We start from the raw sequence: 17,134 nt of genomic DNA, 5'->3' as shown, positions 1-17,134 counted from the left end.
TAAATTTAAATGATAAATATTGCTCAGCTGTATGACATCTGTTCTTGAGAAAGATAATCGGGATTCTCAGATAATTCCATAAATCATGAAACAACCCAGACTATTATAACTAGATGAATTATGGCCAAGTCAACTAGTCTCTAAGCAACTTGACTTTAATCGTAGAATGTAGATCCTGCCTTGCCTCATTCTACTACTCTGATAAATCGACCTTCAGTGAATTAAACGTATTTGTTTATTTATCTTAATATAATGCATTCATCATGAAGAATGGGGCCAATCTACATATTTCTCAAAAGCCTCTCCATCTGAAAATATACGAGACTTAAATACCCAGATTTATTTCTGTACTACAAACATACATTGTTTGTATTTTACTTTATGACATGTCAGCTATTGTAGTATATTTTTCTCAGGTTTCACAGAGGCTCGTAAAAACAGTTTATAATTCTTAAATCCCTTTTGGATAATTTTATTGGGTGAAATATTTTTAATAAATGTTAAAAGTAAACAAAGTACCATTAAAAAAAAAGAGCTGAGAGATAAAATATTAGATGTTCAGGAAAGGTTTTGCTCAGAGCACACTGACTCTTATTACTTTTATAAGCTACAAGGTGTCTAATTTATAAGATTTTTCTTCCTTTCTTCTGTTTTCTTCTTTCAGAGGGAAAGGAAAGCGAGAAAGTAGTCTTGTGATTTGTTAGCTAAACCTTCAACATTTATACTCTTAGCTGGCAAGAAGATTCAACAATCTGACTGAAATATGACATGTGCCACATTCTAATATTCTATAAGGAGTCATTTGAGGGGGGAAAATGGATGTATATAGTTTCATAATGCACCTGAAAGCTTTCATTCAGGAATGGGATGCTACCAGTTCTGCCCGGCTCTATAGAACTCTGAAGAGCAGTAGACACCAAACCAGTACTGTGTTTGCTGCTGTTTGGCCCACCCACCTGCCTGGGCTCTTACCTGTCCTTTATTTCCTGCTTTTTCAACCTCAGCTGCTTTGGGCGGCACAGCTGAGGTTGAAAAAGCAGGAAAAAAGTGGCTTTTCAAATGCTGTGCACCTGTGCGCAGTGCTTTTCAGCTGTCTGGGCGGCACAGCTTAAGGTTTTTTACACATGCATGCGCAAAAGGTAGTCACCGAATCGGTAGTAACACTGGTTGAATCCTACCCCTGCTTTCATTCCTGTTCTGGAAGGTACAAGATATCCTGTTTGAGTCTTTTTAACATTTGTGAAGCCTCAGCCTATTTAATCTGGCCCCCTGCCCCGGTCATATCAACACGTAACATGTAACACTACATAATATAACATTACAACATTACATCAATGTCTTGCAAGTTCTACTATTTAGGTTTTTACTTTGTCCAATGAAGGGGCAATCTTGAACAATGAACAATCTTGAACAATTCCCAGGGCGGAAACAAATTCTGCCACTGAAGCTTTGGGCCATGTACCCTGGGATTGACTAAAAAAGTTGACCTCCCTCTTGTACACATGAAAAAAAAAATTAAGCCATACCTGTTGAACCTGTAGGCTTTAACACTCATTTCACTTGTATGATAGTGCTATCTTGTTGAATTTCCTATTGTTTGAACACATTACTTAGCTGTAACTTGGAAACATATTATAGTAAGATCTAATTTCATCTAGTGGTGAAGGCATCAGGCTAGAAACTGGGAGACAGTGAGTTCTAGTCTTTTGGCATGAAAGCTGGCTGGGTGATGTTGTGCGAGTCATTGTCTCTCAGCCCAACTCACCTCACTGGGTTGTTCTGGAGAAAATAGGAAGGAGTATGAGGCTGGTTCACTGTCTTGAGTTATTTATAAAAATAATTAAGGGAATGAATGAATGAATGAATGAATGAATGAATGAATGAATGAATGAATGAATGAAGATATTAACATTACATCCTCAATTTTTTGCTTTACTTTTACTTTTCATTTTTACATACTAATGTATACTAGCCATTTCTATAACAACTAATTAATGATTGTAACCATCATTTATGATCTGTGGCCTATCATTTTGTTGTTTGTATGCACACTGAGCTTATGCATAGGAGCAAATTCCTTGTGTCCAGTTACTTGGCCAACAAACAATAGTCTATTCTGTTCTGTTCCGTTCCGTTCCATTTCATTGTATTCTATAATCAGCATCTAATGATCCATGGTCTTTTTAAGAGGAATTTCCAGTCACTGGAAATTGGAAGTGCTAAGAGCTAAAACTAGAACTTTTATTCTATTTAGCTGGTTTATGTGTCCCAGCTTTACATTCCAGAATATCAGGTGGCACACATAACATGTGGTATCAATTAATTAATTTAAATTAATTAAATACCCAAGTGGAAATATTGAATAAAGGAATGAAACACATAAGGCATAAGGATGCTTGGGTGATCCCTGCTAACTTAAACACCAGAGTGGAGGCCATCACAATCAACAATCCAATAAGATGAACAGGATTTATTACCCTTGATGAAACTAATTTTCTTTGGTATTCTCTTTTATGTTCCATGGAAGAAGGCCCTCTCTGGACACATACCAGAATCATCAGCCCATTCTACTGCCATGCTGAAATTGGCTTGGGCAAAGAAAACCTTTCTCTGACCTCATCCCTTCCTCACATCTTCTGGCAGGTATTTTTGATGGCTGTGAATGTGCTGTGAAGACATTTTACCCATGGGGAAATGTTTGGCTTTTCGTTCCAGGGGAACATGGAATATTCATTATTTCAAATTTTGTTTCATCAGAACACAACACATTTGTAGCAGAGCTGTCTTGTTCTGAGATCAGAACAAAATAGGCTGCATATTTAAAATATGCAAAATAGGTGCAGATTTTCTATTTGTCAGGCATTTTCATAATTTATTTTTGTCAACTGCTTGAAATCGTTTTTTTTACCCAGGGTTCTGTTTGATTTGTTTTTTCCTGAATGATAGAAATTGAAGCATGTTTTAAGCTCTGGAATATAATGTACTTGCATTTTATTTCCTAAGTTAGCTTTACAATTTTGAATAATAATAGGTATTTTCATCTATATATATAAAAGCAAATACCACTCAAGCATCACCACAAAATCTCCAGAACCGTAAAGCCTACAAACTTAGAAAATTGGCACATATGTTGCTCTTGGCTTCTAGGTGCTCACTATGAGATGATTTTTCGAAATGGCCATCAGAGCATTAGTATTTCGTATATTATTATTAACATGCTCTGATGCTAAGGAGTTCTACTCCCCCTCCCCACCTGAAAAGAAATCTCTTCCAAATGCAAAACACAAGCGAAGGAGAGTTTCAATTTTAGTTTCACAGCACCAAACAGCTTTAGTACAGAACAGTTGAGCCAGGCCACACCCAGACTCCTTGATGTCTCTTTCTTGCTCACACAGCAAATTTCCAGTTTCCAAACAGCCCTCAAATCTCTCACACACTGACAGGAGTGAAGCACGGGCATTGAGCTACCAAAGCACGGGCATCGAGCTAGTTCAACATAAAAAGCACAAGATTATCAATATATCCCTTTGCCTATTCAATTGTCTCAGGGGTCCAGAATTCAAAGGACCACATGATTACGATCCAGTCAAGCCAATTAGTTATTCATCTTAGAAGTCACTATTTTCTGTGTCTGGGAAAATATTCTCTTCATATAAACTGGGGCGGTCGCTGATTTCTATTCTCCTTTCTATTTGAAGATTCCAACATAAAGCAAGTATCTGACTACTTAATCCACAAAAGGAGAAGAGTGTGTTTTCAGAATTCAGTCAGTTGTTGTTGACTGGCATGTCCATCTTAGTAAACAAGTGTCTTGTGGAACAGAAAACAGAAGGTTATGGCCATGTGTATTATGGTTTGGAGATGAGAATGACCTGTATGATAGGGACTGATGGACTGAACATTTCATTGAGTTGGAGCTTTTGACTAACTTTATGCTGCAACCCTCAGTCAAATTTCTAAAGCTGTTTGCAAGCAGTTCATTTCAAACCTTTGGCAAGAATGATTTGGCTCTTATTAGGCTAGAAAATATAAGTATGATTGGCAGGGGAAGAAGAAACAAAGTGCTTTAACTTTTACTCTTTATCCACATAATGTGACTTCATCTCTGGATCCCAAATTTCAAGCCAAGCTCATTACTCATGTACTGTCTAGCTCACGTTGTTCTGGCCACCGAGATATGAGGGCCTCCCATTGTATCATGCCAAGGACAACCGTGTAAAATAGAATGGGTAACAACTGTTCTCAAGTTATGCAATCAGTTTCATGGCTGAATCGTTGCATTAACTCTGATGCCTGCTTACACAATAATCCAGGTTTCTTAATGTTATTTCCCTACATAATACAAATGGAGATGAAACTTTCCTAAGGCCATTTATTGAAGTGATGGTACAATCTACCTTCCTGCCTGCCTACCACATTTTTAGCCACCTTGTAATATTAATATAGCTCTATAGAAACCAAATATATAATCAGCATCTAATATTCTGATATAAATTTCTTCATGGCTGATGGTCATGACACCAATTAGTTGTAAAACTGAGGTTACAGAGACCAGAAAGGGAATAAAATAACAGCTCAGTTTCTCACCCAAATACTATTTCTTGACATATTACTAATTAACTTTTCAATTAATCATATTTAATAATGCGGATGAAATAATTATGCCAGTTTAGATGCATTAATGTTATAAAGACTATAGCATTATTATGCAATTATTCTATTATATCTGGAGGTTTGTTTGTTTGTTTATTTGCAAATCTAATTTGAGTTTCAGTCATTAATCTAAAAGTCTAAATCTCAAGCCAGTTGCTCTTTTTTTTTTTTACATTTTCCTCTTGCAAACAAGCAATTCTGTCATTGTAAGTATATTTTCCAGGGATTAATAAATGCACTTAAACCAGTTTCAGTCCTTAAATCCTCATAAAGCTAACTGAATAAACAGATTGAGCCAATTCACATAGGGACAAAAAGGAAAACGTTGTTTAATTGTTTAGAGAATGTTAAGCAACAAAATAACACCCCAGAATGCCCTTAATCCTTGGAAAGAACAAAGCAGCATTTTTATTCTTTTTCTTAACTTTTAGATTAAATTGTACATAAATGCATTCCAATCAAGCTAGTTCCCTTTAGGGTAGTAAGCACTGTCATGCAAAACACAGAAATAGTATGTGACACGATTATTGAATGCAACACAATAATAAGTAATGAAAAGCTACGGTGGAAGTTTGGATTGTAAAATTAACTGAATTCAAAGAAATGGCAAAACTGATCTCTTTGGTTAGGGAAAAAGTGGCATAGATTTTTCTGGAAGACCAGAAACCTTATATGGATATTTTCTGTTGAAAGAAGAAAAGTCTGAATTGATGGTTTCTGGATTTGAAGATTAAAAAGGGCCAAAGAGGATGGGGGAAAGAATATGGTGGTAATTGCTTGGTTGAAAAGGGGGCAGCAAAGATATGTTTTCTTCTTTTTTCCTTTTCTTTTTTCCTGCTTAAATTTAGTGGACTTTGGATGTAGTAGACAATATTTCCAAATGTCGGTCTAATACAACACACAGGTCTATTGTAACCATGTAATCCAGAGGAGTCTCACTTATTTTGTTATGTCATGCAGGGAATTCACTGGAGAAAGCAACTATATTTGGAACAGTTAGTAGTAAAAAGAAACAAAGCCTTCAAAGAACAAGGGCTGGATACCATCAAAGCTGATACCAGCCACAGCATAGGAAAAGCTCATAGAAGTATTGGAAAATTGGAAGATGTGGAAAGACCTGGCCCTTAGTATTGCCATGAGTCAGACATGACTGAATGAATATCATCATCATTCCAGAGGAAGAAATTAAATTTACCTTTAAAACATCTATAGCAATTATGTCATCGACACTCATTTATATCTTACACAAATGATACACTTTTGATTTCATTGATTCATGGAATCAAAAATTTGGAATGTGTCAGGGAAGAGTGGCAGAACCTGAAGATAGAGTTATGTAGGGATTCTAGGCTGATCTCTCTTTTAATTTTAATTTAATTTTAAATTTAATTATCTGAATGGTCAGACAATTGGCAACTCCAAATCTCGGCCAACAAATGCTCTGTCCTACACATTGGTAAAAGAAATCAGTATACCAAATACAAGCTAGGCGGCTATGACCTCATTGACGACCCTACTCTGTCAAGGACCTAGGAGTTCTCATATCAAACGACCTAAGCGCCAGAGCTCACTGTAACAGCATTGCCAAAAAGGCATTAGAATTGTAAATCTAATCTTATGAAGCTTCTCCTCCGGAAGTATCGAATCGCTATCTAGGGCATACAAAACCTTTGCTAGACCAATACTCGAATACAGCTCATCTGTCTGGAATCCACACTTATATCGGACATTAATACAATTGGGCGAGTCCAGAAGTATTTCACGAGAAGAGTACTACACTCCTCTGCTCGCAACAGAATACCCTATATCACCAAGCTTGAAATTTTGGCCTTGGACAACCTTGAAGTACCGCCTACGGTTGGACTTAAGCGTAGTACACAAAATTATCTGCCACAATGACCTACCAGTCAATGACTACTTCAGCTTCAACTGCAACAATACAAGAGCACACAACAGATACAAACTCAATGTAAACCACTTCAAACTTGATTGAAGAAAGTATGACTTCAGCAACAGAGTGGTCAATGCCTGGAGTGTACTACCTGACTCTGCTGTTACATCCTCTAACCCCCACTCCTTTATCCTTTAAACTATCCACCATTGACCTCATCCCATTCCTAAGAGATCTGTAAGGGGCGTGCATAAGTGCACAATTGTGCCTACCATCCCTGTCCTATTGTCCCCATGGGGGACAGGACAGGACAAGAATGGCATAGCTATTTCTTGTATTCTTACTCATGTTTATACTTATATCTATTGTCTTGTAAGTAATTGACAAAACAAATCAAATCAAATCAATAAATAAAAAATAAACTCTACCACTAGGCTCTGCCATTCCTATAAATCCCTTGCTCAAGACAGGCTCTACTATGTATTTTGGATAGATAGCTATCCAAACTAGGGGTGAAGGAAAACATCTATGATGCAAAGCAATCAATTCCATTGTTAACTGCTCTTACCATCAGGTATCTTTCAATCATAGGCCAATATAAAATGCAAGCATAATAGGCATAACAAATTAGAGCATGAAATAACAGATTAGTAACAAGATTATAAGAATTAGTAAGGCCTTTGCAAGGTACTTGCTATAAATAGTAAAATTATAAAAAAATATTATATGGTAATAGAATAGGGACAAATAACAAGAGTGACATAAAAAACAAATGAAATAAAAAAAGAATGGATTGAAATCAACAACAGATCAAGCAACTTAGATGAGAGAGTAGGTGAAACTAAGAGTTTACTATCATTTTGGTTTGTATCATTTGTTAATTTTGGTTTGGAAGAGAGAAAAAATATGTCAACAGAAAGAAAAAAAGCAAATGCAGAAATGGAAAAAAGGAAGCATCAATCGAAGTTTCTCATGTAGACAACGTTAAAACTAAGTATACTGATCTACCTTTAAAGTGCCATTTGTTTCCCAATACTCATAGCTTCAGAGGCACATTTTGCCATTTTGTAAAAGTAGTGTGTGGGTTTTAATCTGATTTTAAAAAGAGTTGACATAAAATCTACCTTGGTATTTTGTTTTAGATGTGTTATGAGCAAATGTCAGGAGTCCCAGTTCAGAGAACAGAACAATCATGCATGCACCATTGACTTAGCAGATCCAGAAAGGCATTGACATAGGAGTTTCTCCTGTGGGACACCAGGAAACCTCTCTTGAATAATTTGCAGGGAATAACACATTTTGAAAAAGGCATGTACCGAGCAAAGGTTATTAAAACGATAAAAAGCTGGAGTGAACTTTCCATTTGGATTTCTGATTGCATAGCAACAGGTGGTTGGACTAAAATCATTTTGCGTACTGAGGCTGTTTTACAATTTCTTTGATTTTGCATTTCCATCAGATGCCCTTAAAGACAGAGAAAGGTTGCAAATCATTAAATTTGATTCCAGTGAAATTAGCTGCATGGAGTGATGTCAATTATGCACTCTTAAGGGGCCTATAGTACAACTTCTGGATAATATAAATGCTTTCACCAATATGCAAACCTGCTTTGCCAAATCTGAGGTTTGGAGAATTACTCCCAGCTTTGATTTATTCTGTGGTATTTGGAACAGAAGGTGGAATGGCACCAGTCTTTCTCAGGAATTTAAATTATACATTTCACAATGATGAACCTCTTTATAGATACACTTGTTTTTCCTTGGATAATCTAGAGAGCAAAGAATCACCCGTTGGATACCAGTGCCTTAAAATGCCAGCTTCTAAGGGTTTTTCATTGCTTAGATTTTTATGTTTTTGAACAGTAGTACTTAAAAGCAGATATAGGTAGATCTCCTGGGTGGACATATTATGGCCATGTGGCAAATCTGTGGCCCACATCCTACTGTATATGGCCACTTCTATAGAGATCTTCATGAAACCTCTCAGTTGCTTCTGGTCTCCTGGCTGCCTGACTGGAAAAAGCAGCCAAGACTCACGTTTGGAGTAATCTTCACTTTATTCCATTAACCAAGATACATGCAACAGCGAGTATGGATAATTCCAAGTAAAGCCAGTGCTGAGAACCACTGCCTCTCAGCACCTTAAATATCCTAGCTCCGGCCCTCCCACTCATCCAAGCTGCCTAACATCCGCTCTATCCTTACATTAACATCTGGTGCACCTCATCTTTTATGTATGTCTTCCTACCTCTTCCTTCACCCGTGCACGTGCATCCCTTCTTTACTGCCCCATGAGTGTGCACAACAACCTTCTGTGTGCCCATCCCCATGTCTGTTCCATTTCGGTCTTCATCCACCACCTGTTCCACCCATTGTGTTGTCTACTCATCTCCTGCTCTCAATAGTCCTCTTGTCATCCCCTGATGTCAGCCTCAGTTTGACTGTCAGCTGGAAGGCGGGATTCAGCTGGCCTTTGGGAACCTCACCGCAGGATAGCAGAGCTGTTGCAGAGTATGTCGAACCGGCGCCAGATGAGGCGCTCATGCCAGCAGCATCAGAGGTGGGTGGTAGGTCTTTCCACTGCCCAACATCGGAGTCCGGAGTATGTCGTGCTTATGTCAGCGGTGTCAGAGATGGCTGGTAGATCTTTCCGCCACCTGACATCGGTGTCGGGCTCTGGAGTGTATTTAACCTTTCATGGCCTTATTTAACCTTTCATGGCCATTCAGATGAATTCTATGTCTCATCTGTTACAAAAATTCCAAAATAAGATAAGGTTACTAAATTTACATTACTAGCATCGTGGGATCACTTAATTAAGATACCAGCTTAGTGAATGAAATATAAATAATAGAACAACATTTTAATCTCTTTTAGACTCAATACATTAAGTAGAATTGATAAAGGTTACATGCACTTACTTATCTGTGTTGCTTTCTTTTTTTAAAAAAAACCCGTCAGTCTAGTAGACTGCATAAAACCTTAACTAAAGTTTTACTTTAAAATGGATTTATGCAACATTACTTCACATGCATTCTCAATATCCATCTAACTGGTTTTGTTGTACAGCTTTTTATTCAGATTTAAATATTACTGTTTGTTATGTTTCTGTTGATATCTTTTTCTGTTGGTCAAGACCACAGTAAAGGTTTAATTTGAATGCTGACTTCAAATTGTTTTCTGTGATTCACAGAATTTGGACATTCCAATCTGGATCCTAAAACATGATGTATTGCCTTACTTGCTAAATAATATGGCCACCCAAATGATGTTTATATCTGGTTTTTTTAAGTTCATAACTTTGGAGTGTAAATTTAGAATCCCAAAGGTGCTTTTTCAAAAGACAGCTTGTTAAGGTATACATAATTAAGAGCTGACCAGCATTAGTAAGACTGATGCAATGTAAGGCTGATGCAAGAAAGATGAATCAGCATTGGTATTGCCTTTTTAAGACTATGTATGGGTCCACCTCTTTAAGAGGTGTCTATATAAAGGCAGCCATTATAGGGCGAGTTCTATCTCCTTGTGTCCAGTATCCATTGCAGAGTTCTCCATGTAGAGTTAAGAAGATTGATTGCTTGTAAGGTATTTGCCTACCATGTATATTTCTGTATATGTCTTGTATATAAACCACTGTTAAATATCTAAGTCTCTGTGTGCTATGTTTTGCTCCTGGGTTGTTTCATAATAATAGTCATGCTGCAAATGCTCTGACACAGCTAGACTTTGTTTTCCTCAAAAATGTTTCACTTCTCATCCAAGAAGCTTCTTCAGTTCCGATTAACTGAAGTAGCTTCTTGGATGAGAAGTGAAACATCTCAAGGATAAACAAAGCACCTTCAGGACAACCATAACCTGGGTGACTGAGAATCTCCATAGACATAAATTTAGAGTAATTTAGTGTGAATCTTCCTTTTCCACAATACAAAGGATTGTAGCACCTTTTGGGGTCCTGACGTCAGAAACACAGAATGACAGTGTCATTGGCATACATTCTGGGTGGAAACTCACTATTGACCAAAAACAGGGCATAGCAATGTAGATTTCTAAGGACCTGGATTTCAGAGTTTAAATAAAAGACTAAATTGGAAAGGAGTCAGTAGACACACCACGCTGTTACTTCAAGATGTGAATTCCATGGGTCCTGCAGTGGTCTATAAGAAAATTATTTTCATGCAGCTTCCATATCTAAAAAACAAAGTCTCTGATCTGTCATTATGGCTTCCCACAATTTGCCTGGGATAGTCCCAAGGGGGGATTTGAGAATGATGAATGTGGTATATAGGGCTCCTTGTGGACCGTGTATTTCTCCAGATGATGAAGTATAAGGCAACACACAGTTTTAAATCTAGCCGTTTCAAAATCACCTATTTTTTTTCATTTTTTCCTTACTGTGTCATCCATTACCCCAGTTCATTATTAACAATATTTACCTGCAACAAATGGCACTTATACACTTACACTCTTTCACACCACTGAGTAGGAATCCCAAATCTGTAATGATAGCTTTCCAACCTTACTGACATGCGCCAGAAAAATCAGGAGATTCAGGCACTTCAAATGACTATAAAGATTTATTGCAAGCATAAGCTCTGTACAAGAAGCTGAACTACTAAAGGTTAAGAGAAATGAGTGGGGAGATAAGAAAGGCATTCAAGGTGGGCTCGAATTAAATCTCTTGTGGGTGTGCAGGGTCTTATGACTGATGGAACATTTGATTCCTCCCTCAGGTTCAACCTGATTGTCTCCTACAATTAGATAGTGTCTGTTCCTCTAAAGCAGGGGTCCCCAAACTTGGCAACTTTAAGACTTGTGGACTTCAACTCCCAGAATTCTCCAGCTGGCTGGAGAATTCTGGGAGTTGAAGTCCACAAGTCTTCAAGTTGCCAAGTTTGGAGACCTCTGCTCTAAAGGAGGGGACAGAGCTGAGAAACCAATATAAATTTGCAGCAAATAGAAAGCCTGATCACAATATCTTGCAGGAGAAATAAAACATTTATTATTGTTGCCTGCATGTGGTTAGTTTTATTTCTTTAACCAATGTATAAAGTAACTTTTACAGATAAAGTGTTTTCATTTGGATGTGTCAGTGGGTTTTTTGGGGGGTGTTGTTGTTGTTGTTGTTGTTGTTTGCTTTGTCTGCATTTTTTTTAAAAAACTCCACATAATTTGACTTTATCACAGTACTTTTAAATGCACTTGTCTTATAATGCAGATCCTGAAAATGCATAGGATTGAAGCTGATAAACAATGTCAAACCATTTTGCTAAGTGTAGAAGCAGAAGGGAGATTTAAGCTCTGATCTGCCTGTTAGACTGTGAGATCAGGTTAGCCCATATTAGAATATGAACATTTTCCACCTCATCCATTCTCCCGATTTATCTATTACCATCTAGGTTTGAATTACATTCTGAATAAAATTTTGCTAAAATGGTGATGGCTAAAGATGCAAGAAAACCTAAATTCCATGCTAGGCAGCTGGACAAGTTGTTTATAAATACAGCCCTATTATCTGCAGGGATGCTGACTACAATGCAAGTGTAAAGCATTAAATAGCTGAATTCAAAGTATTACTGTGAGTGTGTGTGTGTGGGGGGAAACATTTAAGGACCCTCATTAATCTTCCTTTCATTCTGGCGTGACAGTTCAGAAATTTAGCATCTGTCACAGCTCACCTACTTCTGTGGCATTTATTTTGTCTTGAAGGTGGGTGACAGCATTTTGCTTCCTCATTGCATATATTAATCTGTAATGGTGCACCTGCCAGTTTAAATTGCAGCTGTTAAAGTATTTGATGGTAATACCTCTTCATTAACATACTGCTGACTAAAACACCTAAAGAACATCTGGAGAATGCTTCCTCAGCCATATGAACAGTCAGGAAAGAAAACCTCTTTGTAACTGGGAACATAATTCAGAGTAACTGTAAATCAAAGCTGATTTCTCAACAAAGGAAGCCTGATAGATGTGCTATTCATTAAGTGTGTTCTGTTTTTTTTTAAAAAAAATTTAGATGTGTGTTGCTGCATGGTCTAAACTTAACTGTTGACTCATAAATGTAGTTATGCTTATTTCAGCAGAAGTTACTCTTTGAGGCTATTGTTGTGCCTTCAATGGAAATAGTGGAACTACAGTGGAAATACGTAAGATGCTGCTTCTGCTATTTTTGATAACTATATTGCAATAGCTGGAAATAAAAGGATCACAAGAAGGAAGTAAGAATGACCTTCAAACAGAGAACAAATGTGGGAAACAGCAGTTGTAATGGTACCAACAATGGTTAGTGAACATGGTGCTATACCAAAAGATCTGGGAAAGCACTTGAATTCAAGAATGAATAGAATCTCAACTTACCCATTACAGCTTTTACATTACTTGGCATAATGTAGTGAGTTTATAAAGTCACCCATCTCACATACAGTACATCATAATTCTAGGCAGCTAACAATACTTAGAACAGAGCAATGGGGTGGCCTAGCGGTAGTGCTTTTGCCTGACAATCTGGAGGCTGTGACCCAAAGGTGCTTTTTCAAGAGGCAACTGGACTTTCTGTTTTTTCTTTGAAGACATTTTGCTTCTCCTCTAAAGAGCTTCTCCAGCTCTGAAGAAGAGTTGAAGAAGCAAGCTTCTTGGATGAAAAGCGAAATGTTTTCAAAGAAAAACCAGAAAGTCCAGTTGCCTCTTAGAAAAGCACCTTTGGGACAACCATGACCTGGATGACTGAGAATCTCCATAGACTGGAGGCTGTGAGTTTGATCCTAGGCAGCAGCAGATATTTATCTCTCTGGGCACCAAGAGAAAATATTTGGTGCAAACTCTGCATAAATGTCAGGAAGGGCATCCGGCCAGTAAATGCTCAGTTCTATTCAGTCACCCTGACTCCATCCCGATGACCCGGTACAGGGTCATTAAATGAAAACACCAACAACATGATACTTAGAATAAATACAATACAACAATACAACAATATTACAAATAACAAAAATAGCAGCTGGAAAAAAATCAACAACATCCGCTAAAATAATGAGAAACTTCACACATAGTTTTCAATCAAATCATAATCTAAATCAGCAATATTTATTGTGGCATTTTATTCAACAGGAAAGTCAATAAGGCACAAGACTAGACCTGACACAATTTCATTTAAGCACAATTTCAAAAGGTTTGTGATCTCCCTGAATCCACTCCAATATGTAGAAGAGACTGAAATTGAACTTTATTAGAAAATGGCATGAGTTTTTCTTAAAAAAGAGAAGAATGCAGCTGGAAAAGGTTATGTATAAAATTAAATATAAAAAGGGAAAGTTATTTGTTAAAAAAAAAGCCTAAACACTTGCATCAATGAATTTTATACTTATATTAAAAATGCATCTGGGAAATTCATTTGTTTTTGAAAACATTTTTATTGAGGAAATTGGTTATTGCTAACACCTCCATATATTAGGAAAAGTTATGGGTAGAAAGATGGGCTAGAATCAGACTGAAATATTGCCTTTCTATAATATACAATAAATTAATATAAGTATACCGAGTCACATATTTCTAATTTCAAGGTAGGTTTTATATTTATGCTCAGAAGAAACATCATATAAATTTCAAGGGAAAGCAAAAGGACTTTTAGCAGACTAGCATTTTCAGGGACATTCTACACATTGCCAAGGTTCTTTCTTGTTTTTAAATATATATTTGTATTTATTTTTATTTTTTCCACACACTCTTTTAGAATGACTTTGAAAAATATATATTTTACTTAGTTCTTCTAATTACTTAAATCTCTGATTAAATAATACTAATTATGGTAAAAAAATGTGTTATATGAATCTAACTTTTATTCCTCAATGACAAGAACGAATTTACAAAGAAAAAGTAGACCACTGTCAGTCTTCCTATGGTTTGCTACAAGAAATGGTGTAGATGAGATTTAAGAAGGCTTTTGCTATCTTCCTTTATTCCAACCCATATTTCTTTAAAGTTAGAATCATAGAACATAGATTAATAAGATTGGAAGGGACCTTGGAGTTCTTCTAGTCCAATACCACCTCCAGCTCAAACAGCAGATCCTATATCCGTGATGGTGAACCTATGGCAGACATGTCACAAGTGGCACGCGAGCCACAGGCAAACTTACCTCACTGTGCATGTGTGTGCCTCACAGCTGATTTTTTTCAGCTGGTTTGAGACCTTTTTTGGCCTCCCAGAGGCTGTAATACATGTAATACCGGAAGTGACAAAATGAGCCTATAATTCGTCCTGAAAAGCCTTGCAGAGGTTTTTTCCAAGCCTCTGGGAGGCTGAAAAAGGCCTCAAACCAGCCAAAAAATCAGCTGTGAGGTGTAGTGCAGGTAAGGGGTTGACAGGAGGGGGGATTGTGCGTACATGCACAGGAGGTGTGGGGGGACGCATTGCATTCTGGGTGCTGGCCCACCAGTGCTGCACACTAATGCGTGCACAACTTTTTGGCACAAGAGCCCAAAAAGGTTAGCCACCACTGTCCTATATCATGGAAAGACAAGAGAATGGTCCATTGTGTTAAATCCTCATCATCTTCCACACATCCGAGAGGTAACTTGTGCAAAAGAAACCTTCTCTACTCATATGGACTCCCAACATATTTTAGAACCCTGGGAGATAAAAATAGTAAATTAGGAGTAGTGCAGACTTTCTTCTACAGGCAATCTGTCTCTGCTACTAGGAAAACTGCAGTACTGGCAATGGCGAAAATCATGAGGTATTATGCCCATTGGATTCTTTCCTGCTTTTCTCCTTTGTTGATAATCATATGCACAGAGGAAGTTCTAGTCTCTTTTGATTTCAGTGTTCCACTATGAGGCATTCGTTCGGAAAAAAAACCTGTGTATGCTTGTTACAAATATTAAGTTAAAAATATAATTTCAGTACTAAAAATTTAGTATTACCAACTTTGTGCATTTATTCACCTAATTGCTTTCTCTTTGGGACTTTAGTTACTGAATTCTGATATTTCTTAGGGGCAGAACAAAGTCCATTAGGGTATACTTTGGAGACTATATTTTCTCTCAGGAGGAAGGTATTTGCTAAACAGAAAATATAAATGTTATAGATTCCAGAAGTAAGTAATGTTACTTTTTTTTAAAAAAAGCCCATTAATTATTATATATCAGCTGAGACTCAGGAGGCAGTGAATAGATGGGGGCGGGGCCAGTTAGAGGTGGTATTTGCTGGTTCTCCAAACTACTCAAAATTTCTGCTACTGGTTCTTCAGAACTGGTCAGAACCTGCTGAATACCCCCTCTGCCTAGCTCCATGAAATTTTCACATAAATTTATAAATTACTTTTATTTATGTTTTAAGCAGAAAATAGTTGTTCTTTCAGTAGGCTTGGCAACTTTTCTAGTCTTTACGCTTTGAAAAATGTCATTTGGCAGCTATCTTAATATAATGTTCTCCCATGGGCGGTGTTAAAAGCCAGGAAAAGTGGAGGAAGCCTAGAAATGTGGGGAAGATCACGGAGGAGAGTTTAAATCAGCCTTAATGCAGTCTGTGCAAGCCTTTTGTGCGCTCAAAAACCTCCTTCAGAACCTCAGGTGATATTAACATTAAGCCTCTTATGTTTAAGCCAGAGGGGGTTCAAGGGTTTAACAGCATTACATTTATTAAATATTCTCCCTCTTCTAAGGCAGAGATAGGGGAGTTTGGGAATGATCAATACAATAAATTTTCAAATTACCCATTTCTAACAAAGAAAGAAATTGGATGAATTAATATAGTATCCAACTTTAAAATGTAAACACCCAAACTCTCCAACCCGAACTTTAACTCTAACCCTAACCCTTCCCCTTGCTTTGATCACCTTGATCTCTGAAATTTTTGTGATAGTATCAGAGCTGGCCTAGTTGTCAGGCGAGATTCATCTCTCTTGGGATGGATCTCTCTCAGTAGTGGCTTCAGAGGGTTGCTTGGTTGGGGAGATCTCAATGGTGATGTTTGACTTCTTCAGAGCAGAACTTGGGGAAAAAAACAAAAGCCCAAAGTGATGTGGCTTTGTGAAGGACTGAAGCATTGCTGTTTTAGATCTCAAGCTTCTGTGGGATGTCAGAAGGGCTGGTGCTAGTTGCTTGGAAAGATTAGCCTCTTCCAGGAAGGACTGCCCCAACAGCGTCAAAAGCCCACTTGGCTGATAATACTCTATGGTAGTTAATTATCTGCCATACCAAACAGCAGAAACAATACCATGGAGAACAGGCTGGTGTTAAAATAAATGTCATTTATAGCCTTCTCTCCTAACCCACCACTGACTCTCATGTGTCTTAAAAGCTCTACGTGTTTGGACCAGCACTTGTCAAAGTAAGGTTCTTGAATCTTTCCTCACTGTAGGGGAGCAATAGCAATAACATTTAGATTTATATATTGCTTCACAGTGCTTTACAGCCCTCTCTAAGCAGTTTACAGGGTCAGCATATTACCCCCAACAATTTTGGGTCCTCATTTTACTGATCTCAGAACGATGGAAAGGTAGCCTGGTGAGCCTTGAGCCTGGTAAGTTTGGAACTGCCAAATTGCAGGTAGCTGGCAGTCAGCAGAAGTAGCCTGCAGTACTGCATTCTAACCACTG

This window comes from Pseudonaja textilis, chromosome 2 (genome assembly GCF_049901715.1).
Source record: "Pseudonaja textilis isolate UNSWEBS1 chromosome 2, rPseTex1.2, whole genome shotgun sequence".
Taxonomy (NCBI): domain Eukaryota; kingdom Metazoa; phylum Chordata; class Lepidosauria; order Squamata; family Elapidae; genus Pseudonaja; species Pseudonaja textilis.
The sequence above is the reverse complement of the archived record's forward strand: the minus strand, read 5'-3'. Positions refer to the sequence as shown.